The 12,243-nt window shown below is 45.4% G+C and overlaps 1 protein-coding gene across 1 annotated transcript in view; it reads left to right on the top strand.

Moving 5' to 3' along the window:
- Positions 1-369: 369 nt before the first annotated feature.
- The window catches only part of Pld (Phospholipase D), a 170,937-nt gene continuing 159,063 nt past the window's right edge, over positions 370-12,243 (top strand). The window contains exon 1 of the mRNA XM_065439352.2: positions 370-689. The gene's annotated coding sequence lies outside the window, so the exon portion shown is untranslated. The remainder of the gene's footprint in view (positions 690-12,243) is intronic.

The raw sequence follows: 12,243 nt of genomic DNA, 5'->3' as shown, positions 1-12,243 counted from the left end.
AATATTATAACTTTTCTGTTTCATGTAACAAACTTCATCAAATTCGGTGCTGTGGTTGCCGAGAAAAACGATTTCTCCGTTCTTATTCCCGTTCCCTGTTTACCATCTTTTGCGCTGTTTGCAATAGCATGCGTATTGCACCAAAAAGTCCGGCCAACCATTATTTTACGTACGTGCGTTCATTTCCACGGTACAGCAGAACAGCTAGACACGGAACGCTGGGCTCATGCGTCTCGAGATCGTAATTCGCGCTTTCGTATCGGTTGTCTGGTGGTTCCGACAGATGGCGGCACCAAACTGGCGTGGACGCGCCGTTTCGTTTTCGAGAAATCTGTTTCGAGCCACAATCCGCGCTCGAAGCCGCGCCGAGCCTCGTTCCGCGTCGTTCGGACCCGCGGTGTGTAGTTTTGTTTATGGGCGTGTATGCGTGCCAGCGTGCGCAAGTCGTGTGTATCCAACGGGCTCGGTGTTGACGCCAGCGCTAGCTAGCTAGCGCGCTCCGCATCGAAACAGCAAGTGCCTGCGAGGGTGTGTCAGAGAGCGAAAGATTCTTGGCCGATTCAACGCTCGGCCTTGACTAACCGTCCGGAATCCGGCGTCGCATGGCCGCTGCGGATCTCCCGACGGCTCGGAAACGCATGGAGGAAGTTTCGACGAGGTGACACGGCTTTGATCCAGTCGTTGGTCGGGTAAGTTGATCCTCCTGCCGAGTTTACCGAAAGCTATGGGGACAGCTGTGTTCCGCGATTTCGCGCTGATCGAATCGCCCCGTTCGCGAAGTCGCTTTGAAAACAGCGCGCCCTTCCATACGCTGAATGCGGCGCGCTGGGTTGGGTGCGTAACTTCGATTTCGCACCCCCCCTCCCCCACCCCGGGGGGGGGGGGGGGGCACGATCTCCGGCGTGTTGAATCGTAACACTCGAAATAACGAACGGTTTCGCGTGTTTCGACCGTGTTGCGTTTGGAATCGAGACAGAAGGAGGTACCGCGTGTGTGTGTGTCTGTCTTGTTATCTTCGAGATAACGACTTTGCCGCTTAATTGTCTTAATTGTGTGGCGTGTTACCCGGATTCTCGGCGTATGCGCGAAACGCGAATGAAAAGTGAGCACCGGTAGGCGCGGCATTTTATCGCCGAGGAAATCCGCACGCTCCCATTCCCGGCGAGTTAGTTGCCTGGAGCGCATCCTTGCCTGCTTTGCAGGAGTGCGCCGATCTGTGCTTGTTAGCTGGTCGCGTTGAAGGGTATCGAACAGCACAGTGAGGACAGCAGTGTCCTGTGACGAATTGGTGTTCTTACGCATTCTGCGTAGATTGTCCTTCCTGTATATTGCACTTGATGCGCAATGAAGACTGTAGACAGACGTGTCTGTCGTCTACACCGTCTTTTGGGTTGTTCGATTTCCTTGAACTTGCCTTCCTTGTTTGTTTGTTTTCTTTTCGTATCTATTCTTATATGCAAAAAAAAAAAAAGGAGTGCAGCTTTCTTTTCACCTCTCGAGTTTTGCCTGTGCCGGGCGACAGGACCTGCGCGCCGGCTTCGAAATTTGCACAGAAAAGCGCTTTTTTTTTGCCGTCGCCTTAAGAAGAACGACAATGTTGTCGCAACAGCTGGGAAGCGCAGTTACGCACAGGCGAGAAAGAATTGCCTCCTTTTTTTTTTTTTTTCTCGTGTCGCTATTGTGCCCGTCTAGGTGTGTGTTCGTGCTAAATCTATACTCTCCAGTGCCAACGCGATGTTGTCTGGCGCGGATTATCGTGTGCGGAAAGCGTTCGCGAAGTCTGGGAACGTGGTTATCGGGGTTATGTAGCGCAGAGGGCGACGTTATCGTCATGCCACCTCAAGAGTCTGACGATGCTTGTTATTTGGATTTATTTATTATTCTTCGTGGCGGCGGCGTGCCGTGCCGAAAGTTGTTGCGCTTTCAAGGTCGACTCCCTCCCGACGTTCTTATGCGTCACGTTGTGAGCTTCCTCCCGCTCGCCTAAGATCCTAACTGTTCGTGGCTTGGTTGCGCAAGAAAAAAAAAAAAAGAATCGCATAGGCGTGCAATCGTCTGCGCAGTTCGTTCGGAATTTCAGCGTGTACAAACATTTATCTGGGTGGCCTTTACGTGTAATCCTACGTGTTCTTCAACGCACTCGTAATACATCGTTCGCTTTTAGTGTTTCGTCACGTAGCAGACGACATTTTGATTTGCAGAAGTCTGCGGAAAGGCTGAATGTAGAGGTGAACAAGAGAAAAATGGCAGTTTTATTTCACTCGATTTGCTATAACTGCGCCCGGAATGTGTGAGTTATAAATTTCAATCTGTCATCACAGCGTGATGCAGCAAGAAGTTGAAAGGGCCCCTAACAACGTGGTGTTATTAACTCGACTACCATATAGCGAGGCGAAAAAAAGAAAGCTGCTGTGAGACGGAAACGGACATCACTTTGTCGAAAAAAAAAAAACAAGGCAAGGTTTTATTCTTTTTATTTTTTGTTCGCAGTTTAATGTAAATGGTGCACCTTTAAAGCAAAGGACAGGACAAGCGAATGGCAAACACATTCGTTTGTCCCGTCTTTTGCACTGTTCGCTTCAAGGATGTTACCTTACCAACAAGCTTGGATTGGGACCTTAACATAAATGCTACGAATACAGTTGAGAACGTTTTGTTTTTTTAAGCCCTCTGTTTGCATGCGCCCTCGAACGTGAAGTGTTAAGGTGCGTTCACGTCAATGTGTTCCACGAACGATACCTTGATCATATTGCCGCGAGGTATGTTATGCGGGTCGGGATTAAAGGTCGCTCTGCAAACAGAGAATTCGTTTCTGGAGTCTTGATTGAGATTCGGGACAGCCTAGCTACCGTTACGTCTGGAAATGGCAATTCAAACTTTGAAACAGAAGACCGCAGGCATAAGACCCGCCAGGCACAGTCGGGGTTATATTTAGCTCGAAAAACGGCGGTGCCATTAAAGTTTCGCGCCGCTTTACATATGCTACTTTCTCTTTTTTTTTTTTTTTACGGGCTGTGAAACGTGAAGAGTTTGGCCACTGAAAGGACCGACTTTCCCGAAATCCTAATAGCCAAGAACGAAAAAATGTGCAATGAAATTACGAGACGCTTTCAAAGCAACTCTATTATTATTATTTTCTTTTGTTTTGCGATAGCACATATTCATGGCTACGCATTTCCTTATGTTTATGTATTTCTCTGGCACTTGCATCCGTGTTAGCGAGTGTTGTGCAGCGCTTGAAATGTGTCACTCAAAAGGGGACCTCATTTGCACCTGCCCGCAAAATGTTCAGTTTTACGAACATCTATGTTTTCAAAATGCGTTTAGCAGTAGAAATGACGTCACTGTATGTGTGTGCTTGTGCGTGTGTTTTCTGATCGGTGCTTCTGTTACGGCAATAGTTTTTAGCACTCGTATCGTGTCATAGAAGGGAAGTAACTGGCGCCTCCTATAGGCACTAAAAACGTCCTTATATAACCCCGCATAGTGCGATGTATCATTTTTTTATAAGCCCAATTTGACACCTCCAAACTTCGATAGAAGCGCCGGAAAGTTAATGCGAAGACCATAATGGCGTTTTTTTTTAAATTTCATATTCTGGAGCACGCTTTCGACTGTAGGTAGCTCAGAAAGCCATATATTAACCCCTTAATTACTGCGCTAATAATGTTTTACTCAAACACGTTTAGTCGTTCTCGCGTGTGTGTGTGTGTGTGTTTACGAATGTGCTTCTCTCTGGGGCCCAGAAATAAAACGTGATCTGATTTTGTTTCATGTGGAATAGAGTTTGTGCTCTGTGCCGTGAAGTGCAGTTGGTAAAAAAGATAGCCCTTGGATCGCTGAGAAAAACAGAGAGCTAGAGAAAAAAAAATAGTGTTACCATTTGGGTTAGTGGGTTGAACATCGACATACTGAACAATGAAAAGGACACACAACAGGACTACATGGGAAGACCAATACACGGTCGCTCGTTTTTCTCGTGTATATTTCCAAAAAATGGAAATATACACGAGAAAAAGAGCAGGAAGCAAGGAAGATAGCCAACGTAAAAAAAAAAAGAAATGCTAGCTTCGGGTTCATCATCATCATCAGCCTAGTTACACCCACTGCAGGGCAAAGGCCGCTCCCATACTTCTCCAACAACCCCGGTCATGTACTAATTGTGGTCATGTTGTCCCTGCAAACGTCTTAATGTCATCCGCCCACCTAACTTTCTGCCGCCCCCTACTACGCTTCCCTTGGAATCCAGTCCGTAACTCTTAATGACCATCGGTTAGCTTCCCTCCTCATTACATGTCCGGCCCATGCCCATTTCTTTCTCTTGATTTATCCGGCACCAAATGAGGAAACAAGTACGGCCGGCCAGCAACTATCACCAACTGCATCTATAACACGGGCAACCTGAAGGAACTTGTAAGAAAAGCAAAAGTAGCAAAAAAACACACACGCGCGCGCAGAGACACAAGAAAGGTGTAAGGACAACAGACGACACGTTTAAATAACCCATAGGTAAACACTTAAACAACAAATAAGAGAAACGTTTATATATTAGTACAGCAACAACACAAGCATGAAGGACGAGTCACGTGGGAGAACCGAGCGCTCAAGTTAAAAGCGCACATGTAGTGAGTCAGACAGGAAAACACAAAGCAGCCGTCTGCTATTGGTCGTAGCTTCCTTTTGTTTCGCATTCTGTATGAGACAAGATACCGGGAGAAAAATAAAAAAAAGACAGGAAAGAAAGGCGTTTCCCTCTGTCGTCTGGTAGTCCCGAACGATATGTTTATCTCCCGCTTCGACGCGGGCCTGTCGCTAGCATTGTGCGCGCCTGACCTCGGTAGGCCTAGATTTCTTGAAGCCTAACGAAATTTCTCCTGCCATTACGCTGAGGCATGCGTATAGTGAATTTTGTTTCCTGTCTGCGGCTACAATGTGATCGAGAAGTATGTGTATGTGAAAGAAGTTGTGCAGATGCAACGCACATTTTGGAATCCATGCGAAGCGAATTCTTTCGCGAAGCTGTCGATGCAGTGCTTCGCATCTCATTCCCTGCGTCTCTTGGTGCGTATGTGAAACTGGCGGGCTACAAGCAGTGTGACATCTGATAACTGTGCTGGCTTGTACTCACTAATTTCTTCTTATTTATTTCAAATGTACTGGCCGCTTCTTGGCCTGTCTCACGTTGTGGTTATGGGCTTGTTGGAGTCGGCAGGATAGAAGCATACGTGCGATTTTTGGAGGGCGGGGGTGCGCATCAAGCTTGCAGCATCAGAAGGGTCGCATAATAGGCCCCCTAAAATGCATGTCCCCCCCCCCCCCTCCCCGCTGCATCCTCGAATGTTGCGATGAGATCGGGTGGCAATGCTACAGCTCGACTTGAAAAAAAGGCCTTCGACCGAGTTCTCCCCCTCGGGTTTCGTTTGCGCTTCTCAAGCGCGTCAACGAATTGTCTCCATAATTGAAAAGGGCGTCCAAATGGCATATGCAAATTGCACCACGCGGATAACGTCGTCGCGAACTGGAGCTCGAGCGACAGCGTGCCAGTTCGTTGCTACGCGTGAAAATGTGGCACGTTGCCCCCGCGCCGCTTCTCTCCGCAATGTACGTATCCAGAAATTTTCTACTCGAAATCGGTGGCTCGCGAGACAACGCGGGGTTTCCCGCTGCAGGCGTGTGAGAGCAATGTCAACGTCCGCTATGGTTTTTTTTTCTCTTTCGTAATCGATGTGGCTGCGTGCGTTTGCGTTAAAGAAAGTCACGTGAACGGAAATTCCAGCGTCATTGCGCATTCATTGCCCTGAAATCGCGTGTAAGTAATAAAGAAACAAAAACGATTGGGGCCTAATGATTAGAACATGGGGGCTTGCTGTGCTTGGGGGCCTAAATTTGATACCGGCATTGGACGTGTAGTTCATTCTTTTTTCCTTTTTTTTTATTTAAGTGTGACCTGTTTGTAAAGACCGGAGCAGAATCCAGCTAACCTGCAGCCACGGTCATGAAACTCCGGGAGCAATCGCAGAGATAGCTCGGCTTTAAAGCTTCAATACCTGCAAATTATTATCCATAGTTGGGACATACAGTACGAGATTTCGTAATTATGGCTCTGTTTGTTTTTCTACGAATGTTCTATTTAGGCGCCCTATAACTTTCCAGTTACGCTGCTTATAATTAATTAGTTTAGAAAATAATCTAATGCGCAACATTATGTAAAAGAATAACATGCAAGACAGCGTATGCCATAAAAGGAATCATTTGCTTTTCTACGCCCAACGAAGGAAAGAAAAAAAAAACTAGAAGCTAGGTAGAAATTACAGTTGAAACAGGAGATAAGACGTAGAAATCGTTGGAAACTACATAATAGTCTTAGGTTTGATTATTTTGGTTATTTTCGAGTTAAATAAATAGGAACAGGAGCACGTAAAAGTCTACGTTCGACTAGCGCTAGTATATTTAGGTTGATTAAGGAAGCAGCCCACGGATGTGCATCACTCCTGTAATTTAATTGATGTTCTGAATCGCACTGAACTTGCAGCTATAACATACGGCCATTACTGTATCGCCAAAGAGCGATGCTGAATCATGCAGTATTAGTAGATAACGCTTGTGAAATTGCTCATGAATGTGCTGTAGGTATACATGTCATACGCTAGAAAGGACCGTGGAAACTAAAGATACGTGGCTACCCCACTTGGCAATTTCCGCACCGGCTTCCTGTGACATCATTGGTCTTATTTGCATTGTGGTCGAGAATATAAGTACTGAATTACATACACTTTTAAGAATTGCGCATAGCTCTAATCCGAATGTCGCCAAGAAATCCGACGTATCAACCTCAAAAAATGTCGCAGAATTTGTGACGTCACACTCCTCACGGCGTGCCTTAATTGTGCGCGAAGTTCGAGCTTTTTATCTTCTCCGGCAGTTGCCATTTTTTTATTTTGCTGTCTGACATATTCAAGGACGCTATTGAAATGGCGATATATCACTTCATACTGGTAAGGTGCCTTAAGAAATAATTAGGCAACATTAGTTCTGTAGATAACCTCTCGTAAATGGAAACTATGTTGATCTTACTAAAAAAAAAAAAGGCTCTGTATTGACCACTAGCTGAACTGTCAGGCCGGCATTTCTCTCTCTCTCTCTTTCTTATTTGGGGACGCGCAATATGGGCAGTGTTCTATAATGAGACGTTCCTCTTGCCACAAATCCATAGCGTAACTGGAAAGAGAAGACTATAGACAGCGCTGAATCATTACTCTAAGACAACCCATTCACAGAAATTATGAAGCATACCAAAAAATTTACTCGTCACATTAAAACAATATTGCCGTAACAATATCGTGTGCCACTATCGTCTGTTTAGGGTATTTGCATCCTGACATTTCTCTGGAATTTGTTGCTTCTATTCTATACCTTTGCTGGACAATTGTTTATCACTTTCTTTAACTTCGTTCGCAGTTAAATAGCAGAAGCAGCCAACCTCCTGTTCCGTGAAAGCGTATTTATGGGTACGTCGCTTTTTTTTCCTGTTTTGCCTTCCTGTCGCTTTAGAATCTGATAACCGGTATAGCACTTACTAGCCATTTTTGCATAACGCATTTTTTTCACGCCTATCTGTACGTACCAGCACTCATTTAATGCCGTATTCTGTTCTGTGTATTTAAAAAAAAACGCCGTAGTTTCAGACACTTCGCGATGTCCCCTTGAGATATCCGAATCGACTTTTTCGACATCGCGGTTGTGGCACCGTCACATTTGGCAAACGTGACCTAAATGAACAAAATCCAGAATTCAAAACAAAGATTCGATATTGCTTTCGAGAACCCATGGAAATGCAATGTAGCAGCTTTTACTTACTCTTACCGTACGAAGGTTACGGACTGGATTCCAAGGGAAGGGAAGCGTAGCAGAGGGCGGCAGAAAGTTAGGTGGGCGGATGAGATTAAGAAGTTTGCAGGGACGACATGGCCACAATTAGTACATGACCGGGGTTGTTGGAGAAGTATGGGAGAGGCCTTTGCCCTGCAGTGGGCGTAACCAGGCTGATGATGATGTTGACCGTACGAAGGAGCGCGAATTTGCTATACTGCAACACTTTTAGATATCGGGTCTTCGCGACCTCGTCAGCGTCGCCGGTTAATCGTGCGATGCGTCGTAGTTCAAGAAGGCAAAAGTTCGAGCCCGACTGTCTCACTAATTGTGACGTATTTTGCATACAAACAGACGGCGAGGGAGCGCAATGTGATCGCTCTGACGGGCTCGTTTACGCTGTAAAATCATTTACACCCTAAAACGTGAAAAGGGGTGTAAATGTGTCTATAACTCACACCCTTAGGGTGTTATCTATATGATGAACACCCTAAGGGTGTGAGTTATGGACACATTTACGACCCTTTTCACTTTCTAGGGTGTAAATTATTTTACAGTGAATATTCCTCGAAATTCACGTATATACCTCGGCGACCGAGACGTGGTGAACGTTTTCTCCAGCGTCGCTTATTTCTTTCGTCGGTGCTTCAGCATTTGTGCCGTCGCAAATTGGCAAGCGCGACGCTAATTGTGCCGCACGAACCGCGGCAGTTTATTATTGTTATTATTAAATGTCAGACCCGATTTATTGCTTCCGCGCTTGTCAGCAGGTCGAGTTCGAATGAGGCTCTTTTTTTTTTTTTTTTTCTAGGCGGTCACGGCACGATAACCTATAAACTATACGCATGTAACAAAGCGCTTAAGACATCGATGCGCCGTTATAAAAGCACCCTCATCAAAGCTTTTTGCTTCGTTCTTTTTGTTTGTTATTGCTTCTCTACAGGCTTTACGACCTTGATGTATATTCGCCGGCTTGAACGGCGCTATTAACATTTAATGAACCGCTCTTTTGAAGTGTGGGTACCCGCCGCGGTAGTGCGATGTCTATGGCGGGGCGCTGCTCAACTCGAAGTCGTGGGCTAGGTTCCCGACGCGGCGACGGCGTTTCGATGGTGGCGAAAAAAAAAAAAAGGAAAACTACTCACGTGCACTTCGATTTAGGTTCGCATTAAAGGGACACTAAAGGGAAAAATGATTTCTTCTGCATCAGTAAATTACCGTTCTACAACACCAAAAGACCACTCTTACAACGATAAGACGTTTGGTAAGCCAGAAAAAGCGCAAGAACGAAATACGGGTGGCGACGCCTACTTAAGTTCCCGCACCTGTGTGCTGTGACGTCTTGGATTTCGATGGCATCTTCTAGGGACTACTAATTATATATAGCGGTACAGATTGACTACATTGTGTTCTAAAGGAACCAAATATTCAACATGGCAAGTTTCGGGAACCTTTGTTCAGCCGACGCGGCCCAAATGCGAAGACATACATTGGTATCCCTGACGTCACGCTGACGTACCGGCGCCGGGGTTTCGGCGCGAAATTCAAATACTGATACTTGGACCTTCATTTTCTCATCTAATAAACGAAGTATTCTTTTGAAATGACTGCCTGCAGGGTTCTCAAACAATGCTTCATTAGTCTAAACTGATTTATTGTTTCGCTTTAGTGTCCCTTTAAGGATCCCCGCCTCCCTTAGGTGGTCAAATTTAGTCCGGATTGCCCCCCACTACGGCTTGCCTCGTAATCATATCGTGGTTTTGGGACGTAAAATTACAGAACTAAAAAAAGGGAAACTCTAACGTAGCCCCAACGGCCAAAATAGGAGAAAAACAATTCAAAATCCGTGACGTCATACTAGCGTATACAGATCGCAGCAGTTTTGACGCGACATTCTAAGCAGTGCAAGTTTCTCGAGCAAAAAGACATATATATATATATATATATATATATATATATATATATATATATATATATATATATATATATATATATATATATATATATATATATATATATATATATATATATAAACACGTGACACGTGTGCCGACATATCCAATAATCTCGTACACGACCACGTGAAAACACACGACTCGGATGTGTTTGCCTGTAATCACACGAGATTAACGCTATATTTATTTTTCCTCTAGAATTGACCTTCATTATCTCTCCTAACGGCCTTTTACCGCGAAATTACCCAGCATAGTGTTTGGAAAGAATATCTTATCAGTTCAAACAGCTTTGTTGTTCCTCTCAGCGTGTCGCTTCAAAAGGTCGTCTGCCAAACGCAGCAGACGACTGAACGCCGCCGTCGGCAGCCGTCTGCAGCCGTCTGCTCCACCGTCTGAAGTTCAACGCGGCATGCTGAGCTTCGCCCGTCTATTATAAGTGATAGCTCAAATCGCGCCCGCCATTGTGTTTACGAAGCTTGTGGGCGCGGGCGCGTTTTCATCGCGGCTCGTTAAATTTAATTGACTCAACTTCGGTCGTTCAGCGCGCGCGGCTTTCGCGGGGGTCGACGCGGAGATTGATTGATTGATTCTTTATTCGTTTATCACATAGATGTGATGGGAGGCGAAGGGAAAAGCCATTCAAGGATGGCTTGACGGAGTCCTTCGCCCCCATACTGGCAAACAGCAGAGACACACACATGTTGTTCACGTGGTCGTACACTTTAACAAAACCCATCATATTAAACACAACATGGTCATACACTTTCACAAAGCCATAAAATTAAACACATTAGTTACTGTCCTGGTGAGATGTGGCGAAGGGTCGCGTAGGTGGTGGTGGTGGTGGATGGAGTGAATGAGTCACTCCTTTTAAAGTGGCCTTAAATAGAAACTGCAAATTGGTTCTGTGAGAACTATGTTTACCTTCATTTCGCGGTATAGGGTGAACATTGAAAAGGAAAATTCGGGTCGAATCGCATTTTTTTGTTTCTTTAAAATATATCGCGCCGGAATTCCGAGCGTTTCGTAAACGCCAGCGTGACGTCACGGATTTCGGCGTTATTTTTCTCGTATTTCGGAGGGTTTGTGCTTCGGTAAGAGTTCTCGAAACTTTCAAAGTTCGACCTTTGACTTCTCTAGAATTCGACGTAGCTCAGCGCTATACCGATAACTGCGCCCAAGTAGACGTCGCGTCAAGGTCATTGACATCACGAGGGGCCGGGGCGGGAACTTGACCGCGCTGTCGCCACCCGTCTGTGGACTTTTGTGCGTGTTTTTCCGCCTGCCAAGGTTCTTTGGTAAGATAAAAAGTGTTTTCTTTGTTTTTAGTAATTACTTATAATCTAGTAATACTAATTTACTACAGAACACCTCATTTCTCTCTTTAGCGTCCAGTTAATCGTATGGCAGACAAGTTTTACCCGTTCATATGTTTAACGTGTTGCTACATATAACACGAATGGCACGTGAAATATTTGTTGTTATTATCATTGTCGTTGTTATTGTTATTATTATCACTGACATGAACATAAAAAGAAATGGGCATGGGCAGGACATGTAATGAGGAGGGAAGGTAACCGAGGGTCATTAAGGGTTACGGACTGGATTCCAGGGGAAGGGAAGCGTAGCAGGGGGCGGCAGAAAGTTAGGTGGGCGGATGAGATTAAGAAGTTTGCAGGGATGACATGGCCACAATTAGTACATGACCGGGGTTCTTGGAGAAGTATGGGAGAGGCCTTTGCCCTGCAGTGGGTGTAACTAGGATGATGATGATGATGATGATGATGATGAACATAATGGAAGGAAAGATGCCAGCGCGCGGGCATATGGGGCAGGCTTTTTCCTGGTTTCATGAACAAGTGCTATTGTTAGTTGCGCTTCGCACACTTTGCACGTGCCGTGGTTCCAGCACGAGAACGATTACACGAAAAAGTTGGTACACGCGCAACGTAGCTACAACAGCGTCACGGTCATAGCAACACGGGGACGTTATACGAAGAAGCTCTCAAAGCAACTATGCGAACAACAACAACAAAAAAGCAACAATATCATGTAACGCACGGGGCGACTAGGGTTGCCAACCGTCCCGAATTTAGCGGGAGAGTCCCGACATTTAAGACCATTTAGTGACCATTTTAGTGTTGGCTGAATGCAACGTGAGGGGGAAGCTTTGAAGCATATGTCTGGCAACCTGTGAGAGCTTTTAAAAAAAGTTCGTAAATATATCCCGCAAACGGGGATGGACTCGGCGGATGTGGCGCACATCCTGGAGCACTTTGCCTCGAGTTTTACTTATGGCTTGAATTTTATTGGGTGAAACATTATATATATATATATATATATATCATCAGCCTGGCTACGCCCACTGCAGGGCAAAGGCCTCTCCCATACTTGTCCAACAACCCCGGTCATGTACTAA

This window comes from Dermacentor albipictus, chromosome 10, assembly GCF_038994185.2.
Source record: "Dermacentor albipictus isolate Rhodes 1998 colony chromosome 10, USDA_Dalb.pri_finalv2, whole genome shotgun sequence".
NCBI lineage: Eukaryota > Metazoa > Arthropoda > Arachnida > Ixodida > Ixodidae > Dermacentor > Dermacentor albipictus.
This window is presented reverse-complemented; position numbering and strand designations above follow the sequence as displayed.